The following is a 16,863-nucleotide window of genomic DNA, read 5'->3' as shown; positions in this document are numbered from 1 at the left end:
TGAGTTAGGTTTGTAGGCATCCTTGCTCGCACATGCTTTTTCAGTTCTGCCCACACATTTTCTATAGGGTTGAGGTCAGCACCCCACCGGAATTCCCACAGGCTAGGTACAAGGTTGTCAAGTTTCTCATTAGCAGCTTTGAGAAATTCCTTGTGTATCATGCTCACCCATCCGGGGGCTTTGGCTTTGTCGGACCAACCCTGCCAGGCAGGCTCAGACTCCTGAGGGGCCGGTGCTGCTTTAGGGGGTCTTGGACTGCATTTGTCTTTCTATCTTGGCTGTGTATAGGCTACTTGCAATAGGCCTATAAAACAGAGTACTTCTCCTTAGTGTGTGGGTCGCTCAGGTTGGTGTATAGGGTTGGGGGCCGTTCCATCATGATAGGACAATAGATAAATATACTCTATTTATCATTTATTTTAAAGTGTATATCCCATATCTGCACAAAATTGAAAGCTCTCTCTGTCACATCTCCTACTCGCAGACACACATGGGCTCTGGCAATTGCAACCATTTTTGTAACTTTTCCAAACACGAAAACACACACCCCACCTTCCATCACAATACACCCACACATACCCACATACTGTGCCTTCTATGTCCTCTGTCTACTATGTTTATCCCTACCATGTTGATTCCTCCCTAATTGCTTCCAGTTCTGTACTGTATATAATCTTTTGAAAGTACTCCTGCTGGAAGGAGTCTTTTGAAATGGGCTCTCCAAAGAATGACTGTTATTTATTCTTATGGTCCTCAATGATCTCCGCAAGTCTTTACATAAAAGAGTCATTAGTTGAATCGTTGTCACCACACTGTCACTTAACCTTCATGAACAATTATAACATTTAAGACCAGTTCAATACAAAAAAGCCACTAGCATCAATGGGACTGAAATACTGGAATGGAATTTATTTCCAAGCCTTTAATTCTGCCACATTCCGTGGTGCTTGAAGAGAAATGAAAAAGTTGCCAGAACTGATTTACACTACAGGTGTTCATATTTTAGAGCAGAATTTGACATTTGTTAGCTAAACACGATATGAACATGTTGCTTTGTTCTCACTTTTTATGTTTCTCTTCTACCTCTTTTTCTTTCTGGTCCTCATCCACAGATTTCAGTAGGAAAGAGACAAAGACAGAGGGATATACTGAAGACAGAGAGGAGACGACACACAAAGAGAGTGAGTGGAGCAGATCACACAGGAAGAGCTTTTTTAAGAGCACAATGTTTTGTTCAGAATCCAAAAAATTGTCCTTTCCAACCACCTCTGTCTGGGGGTCAATGAATTTGTCTGGCAATCAGTTGGAAATCGAACAAAATACCCAGTGGGCAAAATGCCTTAACCAATAACAACACCACAGACACAGCAGGCATTGCTTGATGTTCTACTCTTTCCGATCTATATGAGAGTGCTTAAAAGTACCTTAAATACTATTATACAGTATTATATCATGCACCAATTATTTGAGAGGGCAATATCTTGGCATTAATTGTGTCTTCTACAGTTTTATCCTAAATATTTATACAATTTTAGGGGCACGACCCCACCTCAGTTTCAATAGGTGTGACCCGTTTGGGCCATTGACCAAGCATTCAATTACTCCAGAATTATACAATCAAGTAATTCAGAAAACTTGGTAGATAATGGACATGATGGGAAGCTATTATCCCAAGTCAAGTCATTCAGTCATGTCAGTCTATCGGTAACTGTGGGGTATTGCGTCATAATTTGTTATCAGGGAAAGTTAGCAAACGGGATCTTAGCTGTAGCTCAAGGATTTATTGCCAGTTAAGACAGTATAAGAGCCCAGTCAAAGTTTCCCAATCTTTTCTAAAGCATGAGAAATGAAAAATCTTCATACAAACTGGTCATAATGTTTTCACTTGGGTTTATTCGTAAGCATTGTCTCGACATTACTCAATTCATTGTATTGTCTCAACAGATTTACCAGTTGGCTTTTTAAAAAGCCCATTTCTAGCTTCAGTGACAGGATACATTGTTTAAAAAACTAAATCACAAAACTATTTACCCTTTATCGGTCCTGAAAAAACACCAGAAGTAAAGCTCTTTTTTGTGGTAGGTATGAATAAGCCCTAATGGACTAAATTATAGTTTGACAAATGGGTTTTTAATCTCCAATTAGATGGTAACTCTCCAGCATCTCTCCCCCATCTCTCCAATGAATCATGTTTGGCACCTGTTCCACACAACGCTCCACTATCTGACCTCTTCCATCATAAACACGTGGTGACTGACTACTTTCAATGGACATGGGTCAGCAAATGCACTATGATTAGGCCTTGTACATGTTGATACCCAATACCCTGTTTCCAACAATACCATGCACTTAAAAAGCCTGAGAAGACCCTTAGCAAGGAGCCTCTGAGACAATGATAGGTCTGTATGTGGGAGGACATCCCCGTCCTTGCTTTATGGTCCTATCGGTCGTGTATTAGGTCTTTGTACATGTTGGCCTTAATGATAGATGCTGTCACATGACCTACAAGGCTTATCATATAGATGCTTCCTGACCAATGAAGCTCATTTGAGTTTATCCATCAGATGCTTGGACTCTAGCTCTGACCATTTCAAGGTAAGATTGTTTCACTGTAGGATGAATGCATTGTGAAAATGTATGCTTTCAGATTTGTACAATTTTTGGCACCGTCAAACGAATAAACGACATATGCATGATACTGATATCACCCACCTTTTGAAAAAATAAACATTTGTTAGGACAGCAACTTATACCAGTTAGATTGTACATCATGAGTTGATTCAACAGACAATCACCCTGAAGTCTAATGTCTGAGTAGGAATAGTTATTTATTTGTATAAGACACTTGCTGCCACTCTGAAAATGGACATGGGCAAATTGGAGAAGTGCATGCCGTTGTCTCATCCCCCAAAACAGAAGCTCACTTCACACCAAAATTAGCAGTGTGGTGCCAGAAATGAGTCGTATCAGACTAGACGCATTGTTGGTGAATCACAAGTGCTGTCTTTTCCAGGGGACAAATGCGCTTGGGGCATGAATAACATTAATGAAGCATTTCATATTCTCCGTTCCGCACCATGCCAAGTTAGAGTGACAGGTGAGCTGATCTGTTTGAAGTCCTAGAGAGAGAGGGGGAGAGAGAGAAGAGAGTCGCAGGCCAAAGAGTTTTTAGAGCAGAATTGTTATGAATTTCCTGCAGGTGACTGTTATCAGCACCTCACAACCCTGAGCTGCACACTCCACTCCCCACCCCCCCACGACCAGATCCTGAGAGTCTAAGGGGTACCATAAACCTGCCTCTCAAATACTCTCTGACCTGTGTGAACTGGGCCCTGATAGGTTGCTAGGGAGGTTACTAGGGGGGCGGACATCTGCTGCAGGCCACACAATACTTGCAGTCTCCCTCAAGCAGTGGCAGAGAGCAACATCTTGGTCTCTCCCCATCAACAACTGGACACACTCTGGACTTGTGGAATGGTGTGCGTCCACAAAGTGAGTGTGTAACATGTATATAATTATTGCTTGTTGTTCTTTATAGTACTACTATTGCCTATTGTATGTTTCTCCTCTGTGTTTACTGTGTTGTGTAATACTCTTGCACAAAGTTATCAACGTGAGGGGATTTCGTCTTTTTCTCACCAAACTTTTTACCTAAATCCAATGACGGGGTGAATGTTTTGTTTGATTTCAAATTGAATTCACATTAGTTCACAACTCAACCAAATGTAAATGAAAACCAGGTGTTGAACTGACGTCTGTGCCCAGTGGGAGTCCTGTCCTGGAAAACAAACACGTTGCAGGTGGTTGCAGGAATGCCATAAAGCATGGGTGAATCAATTTGTTTTACAGAATCATGAGGCGAGGAGATAGGACGGAAGGAATCAAGGAAATACAATTGAGATTCACACTTTTTGGGATAGGAGGCAGCATTTTCACTTTTGGATGAATAGCATGCCCAGAGTGAACTGCCTCCTACTCTGTCCCAGATGCTAATATATGCATATTATTATTACTATTGGATAGAAAACACTCTGAAGTTTCTAAAACTGTTTGAATGATGTCTGTGACTATAACAGAACTCATATGGCAGGTGAAAACCTGAGAAAAATCCAACCAGGAAGTGGGACATCTGAGGTTTGTAGTTTTTCAAAGCTTGGCCTACCGAATACACATTGAGATATGGATAAATTTGCACTTCCTACGGCTTCCACTAGATGTCAACCGTCTTTTGAAACTTGAATAAGGATTCTACTATAAAGGAGGAGCTCATGAGACCTCTTTGAGTCAGTGGTCTGGTAGAGAGCCTTGGTCTCATGACGCGCGCTCCCGACAGAGTTATCTCACGTTCCATTGCTTCTCTAAAGACAAAGGAATTCTCTGGTTGGAATGTTTTATGTTAAAAACATCCTAACGATTGATTCCATACATCGTTTGACATGTTTCTAAAGGACTGTAACGGAACTTTTCGAGTTTTTGTCTGGATGAAGTGCCTGCGCCTCATGAGGATGTATTGCTGGGCTGAACACGCTAACAACAAGTGGCTATTTGGACATAGATGATTGAACTTTATGGAGCAAATCAGTCATTTATTGTCGAACTAGAATTCCTGGGAGTGCCTTCTGATGAAGATCATCAAAGGTAAGTGGATATTTATGGTGTTGTTTCTAACTTTGTTGATTCCAACATGGTGGCTATTCCTCTGGTTGCTTTGGGTTCTGAGCGCTGTTCTCAGATTATGCTTTTTCCGTAATTAAAAAAAAAATCTGACACAGCGGTTGCATTAAGGAGAAGTCCATCTTTAATTCTGTGAATAACACTAGTATCTTTTATCAATATTTATTAGGAGTATTTCTGCAAAATCCCCAGATGTTTTGGAATCAAAACATTACTGCACGTAAGGCGCTAATGTAAACAGAGATTTTTGGATATAAATATGCACATTATCAAACAAAACATACATGTATTGTGTAACATGATGTCCTATGAGTGTCATCTGATGAAGATCATCAAAGGTTAGCGATTAACTTGTATATTTCTGCTATTTCTGCTTTTTGTGACTCCAATCCTTGGCTGGAAAAATGGCTGTGTGTTTTTTTGATCTAACATAATCATATGTTGTGCTTTAGCTGTAAAGCGTTTTTGAAATAGGACACGATGGGTAGATTAACAAGATGTTTATCTTTCATTTGCTGTATTGGACCTGTTAATGTGTGAAAGTTACATATTTCCCCAAAATATTTTTGAATTTCACGCTCTGCCTTTTCAGCGGAATGTTGAGCTAGAAAGGTTAAGTGAATATAACCCACATCCAATCTAGTGAAGGGATTAAACCAAGGCCTCATACCTTTTAAAGGGTTAATACATTGTGTTATGATACACAGAAAGGTATCCTGAGAGGAGACCTTAACAGTTTGTGTTAAAACCTATTTTGAGTGATATGCCCTGCAGACACTATCAGAAGGCGGAAACTGCCTACGCTCACACTCCTCCTGTCTGGGTCCCACCGTGACTGTCTGAGGTTCTGAGAATACGACTGGTTTTCTGAGAACACAAGGCCACCGCAGGCTTGATGGAAACCGCCACCTGGCAGAGGATGCTTAGACTTATCTATTGTGAAATGTCAATGGGGAGGCAGGATGTCTTAGACACCTTGCAGAACTTGGAGAGAACTGTCATCTACTGTACTCTGTACCAACTTCTGCCATGCAATTGTATTACAAAAGGAGAATCAAAATACTTAAACAAAGAGTACGTTTCCTTTCTTCTACCAATATATAAGTTTGATAATGATATAGACCTGCTCATCTGTTGACGTAATTAAAGAAAAATGGTCAAATTTACAGATGTTTTCTTTCATTATTCTAGGCATAAATCATGTTTCTGAATTGTTAACCGATCTACATTTCAAAACAGTGAGTAAAGTACATCCAATCATTTCAACAATAGAAATGATAGAGGCCAGGCCTCCTGTTTTGTGGTGACAAAATTGTGAGTTCGATAACTAAATGCAATAAAAGTTGTAGAAAATTGACTGCAATGTGTAACCGGTTCTTTTCTGACTAAAGACATTCTAGCATTCTAACATTCTGTAAAAAATGAATTTCTAGATGAAACATTATCTGAACAAGCCATAACTGTCTTTCTGCATGTTTTCCTCAGTCATTTCCAAGAACTCCATATTCTCCATATCCCAGAGACGATGGACCTAAACACAGAGGATCTCCTTATAGGTAAGATTGTAATCTATGTCCCAAAGACATACAGTACAGTCCAGTCTTCACAGCGGGACACAGATTAGTGCTGTATTTACTGATAAATAATAATAAAGGTAACTTTGATAGCGCTTCTCAGAATAGCAATCTCAAAGCTATTACGCTTAATGCTTTGCTTGTATGAGGCCCCGGGTTCAATCCCTGGCATCTCTGCAATTGTTTGGGGCGGCAGGTAGCCTAGTGGTTAGAGCGTTGGGTTAGTAACCGTATGTTTGCTAGATCGAATCCCTGAGCTGACAAGGTAAACATCTGTCGTTCTTCCCCTGAACAAGGCAGTTAACCCACTGTTTCTCGGCCGTCATTGTCAATAAGAATTTGTTCTTAACTGACTTGCCTAGTAAAATAAAAAATAGCAATCTCAAAGCTATTAAGCTTTCCTGTAAACTCCTGTACTTGCTAACATTTGAGGTCAACTGGTTATCACATTTGGTGTCATAATACAAGACACAATCTGAGTTGAGTGCATGACGGCTCCCCAGCGAGCTGTGAACTAAATACTTTACTGCTCCACACGCCTCCCCTTGCATTCCAAGGTTTCCTATCTAAGATTAAATCTCTTCACTTATCGATGGCCACAAGCGAAATTAACCCACTCCACTCTTTCACTCAGAAATGAAAGTTATTCAGATGTAATCAGATCTCAAAAGTAGAGTAATGTTAACATGAAACCAAACTTTGATTTCAAAGCGTAACGCTCCTACAGTATAAGCAAGACAGCAAGAATAGTGCTGGTGGTAGACGACTGGTGCCAAAATCATGGTTCTCCAAGTAACTGCTTTTTAGGGTCTGTCTGAGATGGTCAAACAAATCTAGACCTCTATTTATGGAATGTATAATTGGAATGATAGAAATGAATGTGCCTTGAAAATGTATGAGGCCTAGATCTAGCCTATATCAAAGTGGATATATTGCCTTCCGGGACTCTACTCTACTCGACCCAATCAGGTATTCTACAATCTTACCCTACCGGCCAGGGTTGAATGGAGCAAACCGCAAACCTTACTTCATGTCGATATAGTTCCATAACTCCGGCAATCAGTTACATTTACATTTAAGTCATTTAGCAGACGCTCTTATCCAGAGCGACTTACAGTTCCTGTTCCAACTCCTGATGATGTTGGCAGGAGACTCGCCTTGAGCTACTTTGTTTGTTCCCGTTTGTATAATCATCATCAGGTCCCCACTTTCCCCGCAGATGCTGATTTAGGCTGTGCTGCAGTGTTGGCCCTGTATGCACTCACACATGTGCTCCCAGTAGAGCATTCTCCACCCCATGCAGGATAGAGTCCAAGAGGACACAAACCTTAAGTGCCGTTAGGTAGTCAAAAGATCAAGCTCATTCTCAAGGCATAGAGTTCGGCTAGGTGGAGATTTAATTAAACAAATAATAGGTTATATGGAGGTCACTCACTAACATTAGTCCTCCCTGAACCATCTTGGGACATGCGGGCATACTTTCCTTATGAGCAAAAGACGTTGAGAAGACATTTTTAAACAACTTTGCTCACTGGGGTTGATCAACAATCCTTGATTGTAGAGGTTTTGACTTAGGCACTCAACAGAGTGGGTGGTTGTCTTGATGCTCTCTGAAAACGCCTGCTCGAGTCAAAGCGGCTGGTCCCTTCACATGGAAGGCAATGACCGCCGGTGACCATAGCAACGAAGTGAACACATCTCTTGTGGCTCCTAAAATCATGTCCCTCTCTTAATAAAAACACTTTTATAATTTTTCATATTTCATGCACAACACATAGGATTGAAACTTCGTACATATTTATTTATTTAGCTCCTTTGCACCCCATTATTTTTATTTCTACTTTGCACATTCTTCCATTGCAAATCTACCATTCCAGTGTTTTACTTGCTATATTGTATTTACTTTGCCACCATGGCCTTTTTTTGCCTTTACCTCCCTTATCTCACCTCATTTGCTCACATCGTATATAGACTTGTTTATACTGTATTATTGACTGTATGTGTGTTTTACTCCATGTGTAACTCTGTGTCGTTGTATCTGTCGAACTGCTTTGCTTTATCTTGGCCAGGTCGCAATTGTAAATGAGAACTTGTTCTCAACTTGCCTACCTGGTTAAATAAAGGTGAAATAAATAAACATGTAGTGGGTTTACTTTCCAAGTTCAGTATTTCCTTTATACCATTTTTAATGTCATCACAAAATAACAACCAAAACTACATTAGTGTTCTTTAGATCGCCTCTGACCTTTCTCTGTTAGAAACATTGTTCCAGTTTTTATTTCAGAACATGTTTCAGCAGGAAAAGTCTGTGAAAGAAAGGCACATTCCTCTGGTGAACACTAGAGAGGGAGATGCTGAATGTTCTGTCCTTGATTTACAACACGGTGTAAGTTGTTAAACCCTACCAGTTCTCTCCTTCTGAGGGTCTGGTTGAAGATCATTCATTGCGAACTTGTTCTGACCTATATGGATCCTCACAAGACAGTCATGACAATATCAGAAGTAATCCATCAAACTAATGTTCTTTGATTCGCACAGATTCTTCTAATGCCAGCAGCAGTTTTGTGAATGTGACCGGGCTGCCGTTGAGTGCATGGTTCAAAAGCACCTACAGCTCTGCCATGACAGGCCTTGCTGGACAATACTGTTCAATAGAAAAACAAACAGGTACTTCCTGTTTTTTTTAACAACTCTTGAGTTATGCTAATAGATAATCTAATCATTCCAGGTATGCCTGCTTTGTATTGTAGTTCCTTGAACATGAATGTGAAAGTGTGCTGTTTTCACATACCGTATGTAAACACTCATATGGTGCTGGAGATAATTAATATGAAGTTGAAAAGTGGTGGAATTTCCCTTTAAATTAGATTTTTTGCTTTTAGTTGCAGATTGGGGACAGGTGGAGCTGTTTGGGTCGTTAAGGTGACAAGTTGCACCTGGATTTGGGATCAACTAGGAGATAAAAGTTCCTGGTGCCCAGTCCCGGCTTTCTCGCCACAAGCACTGTTTAGATATGGTTAATTGGTTTTTTAAATTAGGTGCACCCTTCAACACTTACACACGGTTTTACCTTCATCATGCATCTCCAATACATGCCTACTGTCACACTTCACAGGTTAGTTTTCCTCTGTGGTTTTGTACTTTGCTGGTGGTTTAATAAGTATTTTTGTTACTCCTTAACTGCCAACGTGTGGACTCCCTTGCTTGTCACCATCTAAGAGCCAGGTTGTGACAGAAGAAAGACAATTATAAACAATGTACAAAACATTAGGAACACCTGTGCTTTCATGACATGACTGACCAGGTGAAGGCTATGATCCTGTATTGACCTCACCTGTGAAATCCACTTAATCAGTGTAGATGAAGGGGACGAGACAAGTTAAAGAAGGAGCCTCCTTTTCTTTTTTGATGCCCAATTAACCTCTACCAAAGAGCACCTGCTGTCTACCAAAACCTACTATTGTGTACCTTAGTAGCACTTCCCTTTTTCAACAGGATTTTTAAGCCTTGAGACATGGATTGTGTATGTGTGCTATTCAGAGGGTGAATGGTGAAGACAAAATATTTAAGTGCCTTTGAACGGGTATGGTAGGTGACAGGCACACTGGTTTGAGTTAATCAAGGGTTTTTCCATGCTCAACAGTTTCCTGTGTGTATCAAGAATGGTCCACCACCCAAAGGAAGTCCAGCCAACTTGACACAACTGTGGGAAGCATTGGAGCCAACATGGGACAGCATCCCTGTGGAATGCTTTCAACACCTTGTACAGTCCATGCCTGACAAATTGAGGCTGTTCTAAGTTTACAAGGGTGTCTTGTACACTATGTATATCCACTGAATGATGCTTCCTTTACTCATCTCAGTCGCCAAATAAATTCTTAAATTGCCTGTTAAGTTTATGCGGAGAAGGTAGAACTCATTCTGGACCTTTTCTCATGTCTGACTTTGTTGTCCAGTGTTGCTGCGTAACGAATTGATGGTCAGTGAGGTCTTCAATGTTACAACAGAGTGCCGTCAATTCCCTTCCCATGAAACTAACAGCTAGCTAATAATGAAAGTCCACCAGTCCGCATCTCTTCGTCAATATGCTTATAGAAAAACAAGTGACGTCAGTCTTCATTAAAGACCAGGTAAGATTGGGCTCCTGAGTGGCGTAGCGGTCTAAGGCACTGCATCTCAGTGCAAGAGGTGTCACTACAGTTCCTGGTTCGAATCCAGGCTGTATCACATCTGGCCGTTGTTTGGGAGTCCCATAGGGCGGTGCAAAATTGGCACGGGTTTGCCGGGATAGGCCATCCTTGTAAATAAGAATTCTTAACCGACTTGCCTAGTTAAAATAAAGACTGTGAGTCCGATCAATCAAATGTATTTATAAAGCCCTTTTACATCAGCAGATGTCACAAAGTGCTATACAGAAACCCAGCCTAAAACCCCAAACAGCAAGCAATGCAGGTGTAGAAGCATGGTGGCTAGGGAAAAGCAGAAACCTAGAGAGGAACCAGGCTTTGAGGTGTGGCCAGTCCTCTTCTGGGTGTGCCAGGTGAGGATTATAAAAATACATGGGCAGATTGTTCTTCAAGATGTTCAAATGTTCATAGAATACCAGCGGGGTCTAATGATAATCAGTGGGTGCAACAGGTCAGCACCTCAGAAGTAAATGTCAGATGGCTTTTCATAGCCGACAATTCAGAGATTGAGACAGTGGGTAGAGAGAGAGTCGAAAACAGCAGGTCCGGGTCAAGGTAGCACGTCCGGTGAACATGTCAGGGTTCCCTAATCGCAAGCAGAACCATTGAAACTGGAGCAGCAGCACGACCAGGTGGTCTGGGGACAGCCAGAATTAATTCAAAATTATATTGTGCCTATCTTTCAGATCTGCCAACCAGGCTCGGTGGGTGACAGGTAAGTGTTTCCACCAATCTGTTCAATGCCTGGAGTGGCACGCTGGAACTTCCAGAGGCTTGTAGGCCTGAAGCAGTGTGATGTGGTACAGGTAAGTATTACACACACATATACACACACTCAATCACTTAATCAGTTTTGTTGTAATAATTATTTTAACTTAAGAAAATTGTTCCTCTCTCTTTTAGGTCAACCACAGTCTTCACAGCTGGAGTCGTGTGCCCTGCAACTGCTAAACTGGCCATGAAAGGTGATACAGGTAATTATTACATGCATGTATACACATATGCACACTCTCCCTCACTTGGGGCGCTATTTAATCACATCTGCTTCCGCCGACATCCACATAGCGGTTGTTTTGGCGGTGTTAGAGCTGGCATTATACCTAAAGTGGACATCGCATTAACAGAAATCTCATGCAGCCCTGTTTACAAGAACCCTGGAATTTGAGATGTAATCTACACCTCAATTAGGCTGATAGAAATCCAGGTTATTTAGTTGAATGATTTTGAATCTGAGTGTCATCATTTCTATATAACCTACAGTTTCTAGTTCTGAACTTGTAACGCATGTAGGACGGATGTGGTTTTGAGACAATGATCAAGGACTGATTTGACAAGTAGGATGGATGTGGTTTTGAGACAAGTGCAGTTGTGCTTACTCACAGTTGGTGGAAAGGTAAGGAGAGATGGTGGCTGACAAGGAAAAAATAAGATACAATATGTGCACACACTCCCTCTCTCCCTCTCCCACACAATCTGTGTGCTTTTGTCTGAGCTACAAAAACATGACTCATTATTTGAGGAAAATATATGCAGTAAAGTACATTCACAGTTAAAGCAATGTCTTTGGTTCTTTGGATATTTCTCAGAATATGTGTGACCAAAAGAAAGTCTGTTGGGTCGGGTCGTGTGGGGTGGTTGCTCTCCGGGAGGGTGAATTAAGCAGCAGAGTATCTGCTGGTCATCCAACATGGCAATTCACATAGAAATACATTTAATTTTTTTAATTTGACCTTTATTTTACCAGGCAAGTCAGTTAAGAACAAATTCTTATTTTCAATGACGGCCTAGGAACAGTGGGGTTAACTGCCTGTTCAGGGGCAGAACGACAGATTTGTACCTTGTCAGCTCGGGGGTTTGAACTCACAACCTTCCGGTTACTAGTCCAACGCTCTAACCACTAGGCTACCTCGCCGCCCCACATCACCTACAACAGTCTTTGCCGTGTAGAATAGAGAATCGAGTACGGATCTATAGATTGCATTTCTATCTGGAAAACTATCTAAATGCAGCACCTCAGATGGAATAAGCCGCCTTTCTTCATTCATTATCAACGGAGAAAGCTCAAAACTGCGGAGGACAGCCGAGAGGGGGATGGTGGGATTTGTGTGAAGCATAAACACAGAGGTTCAAGCACTCGCCGTAATCAGCAGGTTAGGAAGAGTACACAACCATTCTAGGAGGCACTCTGCCACAAATGTGCTCATTTGATCTTTTCCAGCTCCAAACAGCGTGGTGGCGAGTCAATCTGCAAACCTAATCTAGGCAAGCAGTGAGGAGCGCACCTAACAATACAGGCTCCAGACATCACAAGCAGTGAGCACCTAACAATACAGGCTCCAGACATCACAAGCAGTGAGCACCTAACAATACAGGCTCCAGACATCACAAGCAGTGAGCACCTAACAATACAGGCTCCAGACATCACAAGCAGTGAGCACCTAACAATACAGGCTCCAGACATCACAAGCAGTGAGCACATAACAATACAGGCTCCAGACATCACAAGCAGTGAGCACATAACAATACAGGCTCCAGACATCACAAGCAGTGAGCACCTAACAATACAGGCTCCAGACATCACAAGCAGTGAGCACATAACAATACAGGCTCCAGACATCACAAGCAGTGAGCACCTAACAATACAGGCTCCAGACATCACAAGCAGTGAGCACCTAACAATACAGGCTCCAGACATCACAAGCAGTGAGCACCTAACAATACAGGCTCCAGACATCACAAGCAGTGAGCACCTAACAATACAGGCTCCAGACATCACAAGCAGTGAGCACCTAACAATACAGGCTCCAGACATCACAAGCAGTGAGCACCTAACAATACAGGCTCCAGACATCACAAGCAGTGAGCACCTAACAATACAGGCTCCAGACATCACAAGCAGTGAGCACCTAACAATACAGGCTCCAGACATCACAAGCAGTGAGCACCTAACAATACAGGCTCCAGACATCACAAGCAGTGAGCACCTAACAATACAGGCTCCAGACATCACAAGCAGTGAGCACCTAACAATACAGGCTCCAGACATCACAAGCAGTGAGCACCTAACAATACAGGCTCCAGACATCACAAGCAGTGAGCACCTAACAATACAGGCTCCAGACATCACAAGCCAGCAAGAAGAAACCCATGAAACAAACAAGTTACACACTCATAAACACACAACCGTATGATGGATAGCTGTCGGCTGTATTAGCCACGACTTACCGTTCTTTCTGCAGCTTCAAATGTCGAACAAAGTTGGAAATTGTTGCGCCTCCGTCTGTCATTTTCTTCCCGCATGTTTTGCAAGTTGCAATCCGTTTTTTTTATTGATACAGCGTCATCTTTATATCCGAAAATAATTATTTGGGGTATCATCTTTCCAAGGGCTCCATCTGAATTCACCCGCCCATGTTCCTCTGCACTTGCCACCACAACTTTTTCTCAGCTGGCACAGTTTGATTGGCTGCTGTCCGATTCAAACTGTAATCCGTTAAATGAAGAGTTGATGTGCTACACACTTTTTTTAATAGCATCATTTTTAATATTTGGGCTTGGGAAGGGTATCAAGTCAGGTCGAGTTGCAAGTCATCATATTTGTGACTCGAGTAACTAACCACCTGCTGCCCCAAAAATATAAAAGCATCATGAGCTTAGTTAAACTGTCACACTCCATGAGAACCCAAAACATAAGCTTGCTAATTTGATAATTGCAAATCCTATTTCCATTTCCTCCATTATACGGATCCTGATAAATGAAATTTGCCTGGCTCAGAGAAGCTGTCAGTCTCGTCCGGACATGTTCTCTATAGTTGGCAGGTGTAGTGTCTTAACACTTAGTACTTATTTATGTAATAAGAAAGACTCGGAATACAAGCAATTGAACTGGAGCTTCACATTTACTCAAACGAGTTAGTACCAGAATAACATAGAACAACCTGCGCATGACCAAGGGTGCTCCCGCCTTTAAGGGGACATCAGAAATTAACATAACAGCGGGACTGATTTTGACCTGAGACACCAGGTGTGTGCAATTAATTATCAGGTAGAACAGAAACCCTACGAGGTCCAGAGCCTGCTGGTTAAGAGTTGAATACCCCTGGTTTAGACAAACCCAAACTGTTCCAAACCAGATGTTAGGCTAGAAGCATGGGGAAACATTGTCTAGACAATTTTTGCAGGGGAGATATGGGTTAATGAATAGCCTGGCAGGCCTGTGGGACAGTGGATGCATATTGATAATTCAAATAGAACTGTTTACAGGAATAACCTGGGGATTGTGGTGAATAACTCCCTGCTATCAACCAATCGGCATGCAGGATCTAAACAAACCCTTTTATAATGGGGTTTGTGACATGTTCAGTGTTTTTTTTCGAGGTCAGATGAAAAAATACATACCTTTTACAGTTATTTGCCCTGGTTGTGGTTGCTGCTGTTCAAATCAAATGTTATTTGTCACATGCTCCAAAATACAACAGATGTAGACCTTAGTGAAATGCTTACTTACAAGCCCTTAACCAACAATGGAGTTCAAGAAAGAGTTAAGAAAATATTGACTAAATAAAACAAAGTAAAAATAGTAAAATACAAATAAAAAGTAACTCAATAAAAATAACGAGGCTATATACAGGGACTACCGGTAACGAGTTAATGTGCAGGGGTACAGGTTAGTCAAATTATTTTGTACATGTAGGTAGGGGTGAAGTGACTATGCATAGATAATAAACAGCGAATAGCAGCAGTGTAAAAACGTGTCAACATAATAGTCGGGTGGCCACTTTAGAGTGCTTTCTATCCTAAGCTGTCAATTATATGCATATTCTAGCATCTGGTCCTGAGAAATAGGCCGTTTACTTTGGGAACGTTATTTTTCTAAAAATAAAAATAGTGGTGCTCCCTAGGTCCAGAGGTTAAGGTTATGATATATATATATGTTTTTATAAATGGGAAGCAGGCATGCGTCTTTCACTGACCTGTGTAAAACAAGACTAATAGGGATGTGACCATTCATTTTTATTTCTGTAATGCAGCAAGGTCCCATCTACTTTAAAAAAGAAAGAAGTTTGGTATTGTGCCCAGTTTGTTGGGTTGTGACATAAACCCAGCACATTGGGTAGGGGTATTGACACAGCAGCTGGGTAATTTTAAAGGTAATCCTTGGGTTATTTTCAGTATCATCCTAATTTCAATTTTGCTTGCATATTTTTGCCTTCTCTACCATCCCAACCCTTTCATAAACACATAATCAAGACAGTGTTGAATTTCCCAATAACTAATTTATATTACCTGCATTTCAAAACAGAAATCACGTCAGAGAATGTACAATAATTATATAATTATATTATTTTTTAAATAGCACATTGAAACAAATCCCTATTGTCTAAATATGTAGTATTCACAAGATAAGGTTTCATAAAATGGGATTTATTTTTAGAATTTATTTATATTATTTCACGAACCAAACAGTCCAAACATCAGATTATGTTATGTTACAGCCTTATTCTAAAATAACACAAAATACCCTATAATGACAAAGCAAACACTGTTTTTTAGAAATGTTATTAAATAGAAAAAATATACTGTATATTTATTTAAGTATTCAGACACCTTACTTTGTTGAAGCAGCTTTGGCAGCGATTACAGCCTCGAGTCTTCTTGGGTCTTCTTGGTTCTGACGCTACTAGCTTGACACATCTGTATTTGGGGAGTTTCTCCCATTCTTCTCTGCAGATCCTCTCAAGCTCTGTCAGATATTTTCAGGTCTCTCCAGAGATGTTCGATCGGGTTCAAGTACAGGCTCTGGCTGGGCCACTCAATGACATTCAGAGACTTGTCCCGAAGCCACTTCTGCGTTCTCTTGGCTGTGTGCTTAGGGTAATTGTCCTGTTGGAAGGTGAACTATTGCCTGAGTCCTGAGTTCTCTGGAGCAGATTTTCATCAAGGATCTCTCTGTACTTTGTTCTGTTCATCTTTCCCTCGGTCCTGACTAGTCTCCCAGTCCCTGCCGCTGATTAATATCCCCACAGCATGATGATGCTGCCACCACCGTGCTTCACTGTAGGGATGGTTTCCTCCAGACGTGATGCTTGGCATTCAGGCCAAAGAGTTCATCAGACCAGAGAATCTTGTTTCTCATGGTCTGAGAGTACTTTAGGTGCCTTTTGACAAACTCCGAGCAAGCTGTCGTGTGCCTTTTACTGAAGAGGGGCTTCCTTCTGGCCACTCTACCATAAAGGCCTGATTGGTGGAGCGCTACAGCGGTGATTGTCCTTCTGGAATTTTCTCCCATCTCCAAAGAGGAACTCCGGTGCTCTGTCAGAGTGACCATCGGGTTATTGGTCACCTCACTGACCAAGGCCCTTCTCCCCCGATTGCTCAGTTTGGCCAGTCTGCCAGCTCTACGACGAGTCTTGGTGGTTCCAAAATTC

The 16,863-nt window shown here is 41.4% G+C and overlaps 1 long non-coding RNA gene across 1 annotated transcript in view; it reads left to right on the top strand.

Annotated features, from left to right (window-relative positions):
• The first annotated feature begins 3,405 nt into the window (after positions 1-3,405).
• The window catches only part of LOC124010086, a 28,494-nt gene continuing 15,036 nt past the window's right edge, over positions 3,406-16,863 (top strand). Inside the window, exons 1-4 of the long non-coding RNA XR_006834359.1 lie at positions 3,406-3,492; positions 5,866-5,912; positions 6,160-6,230; positions 11,122-11,409. This is a non-coding gene — a long non-coding RNA (uncharacterized LOC124010086). The remainder of the gene's footprint in view (positions 3,493-5,865; positions 5,913-6,159; positions 6,231-11,121; positions 11,410-16,863) is intronic.

Source organism: Oncorhynchus gorbuscha, linkage group LG22 (assembly GCF_021184085.1).
Source record: "Oncorhynchus gorbuscha isolate QuinsamMale2020 ecotype Even-year linkage group LG22, OgorEven_v1.0, whole genome shotgun sequence".
Taxonomy (NCBI): Eukaryota; Metazoa; Chordata; class Actinopteri; order Salmoniformes; family Salmonidae; genus Oncorhynchus; species Oncorhynchus gorbuscha.
This window is presented reverse-complemented; position numbering and strand designations above follow the sequence as displayed.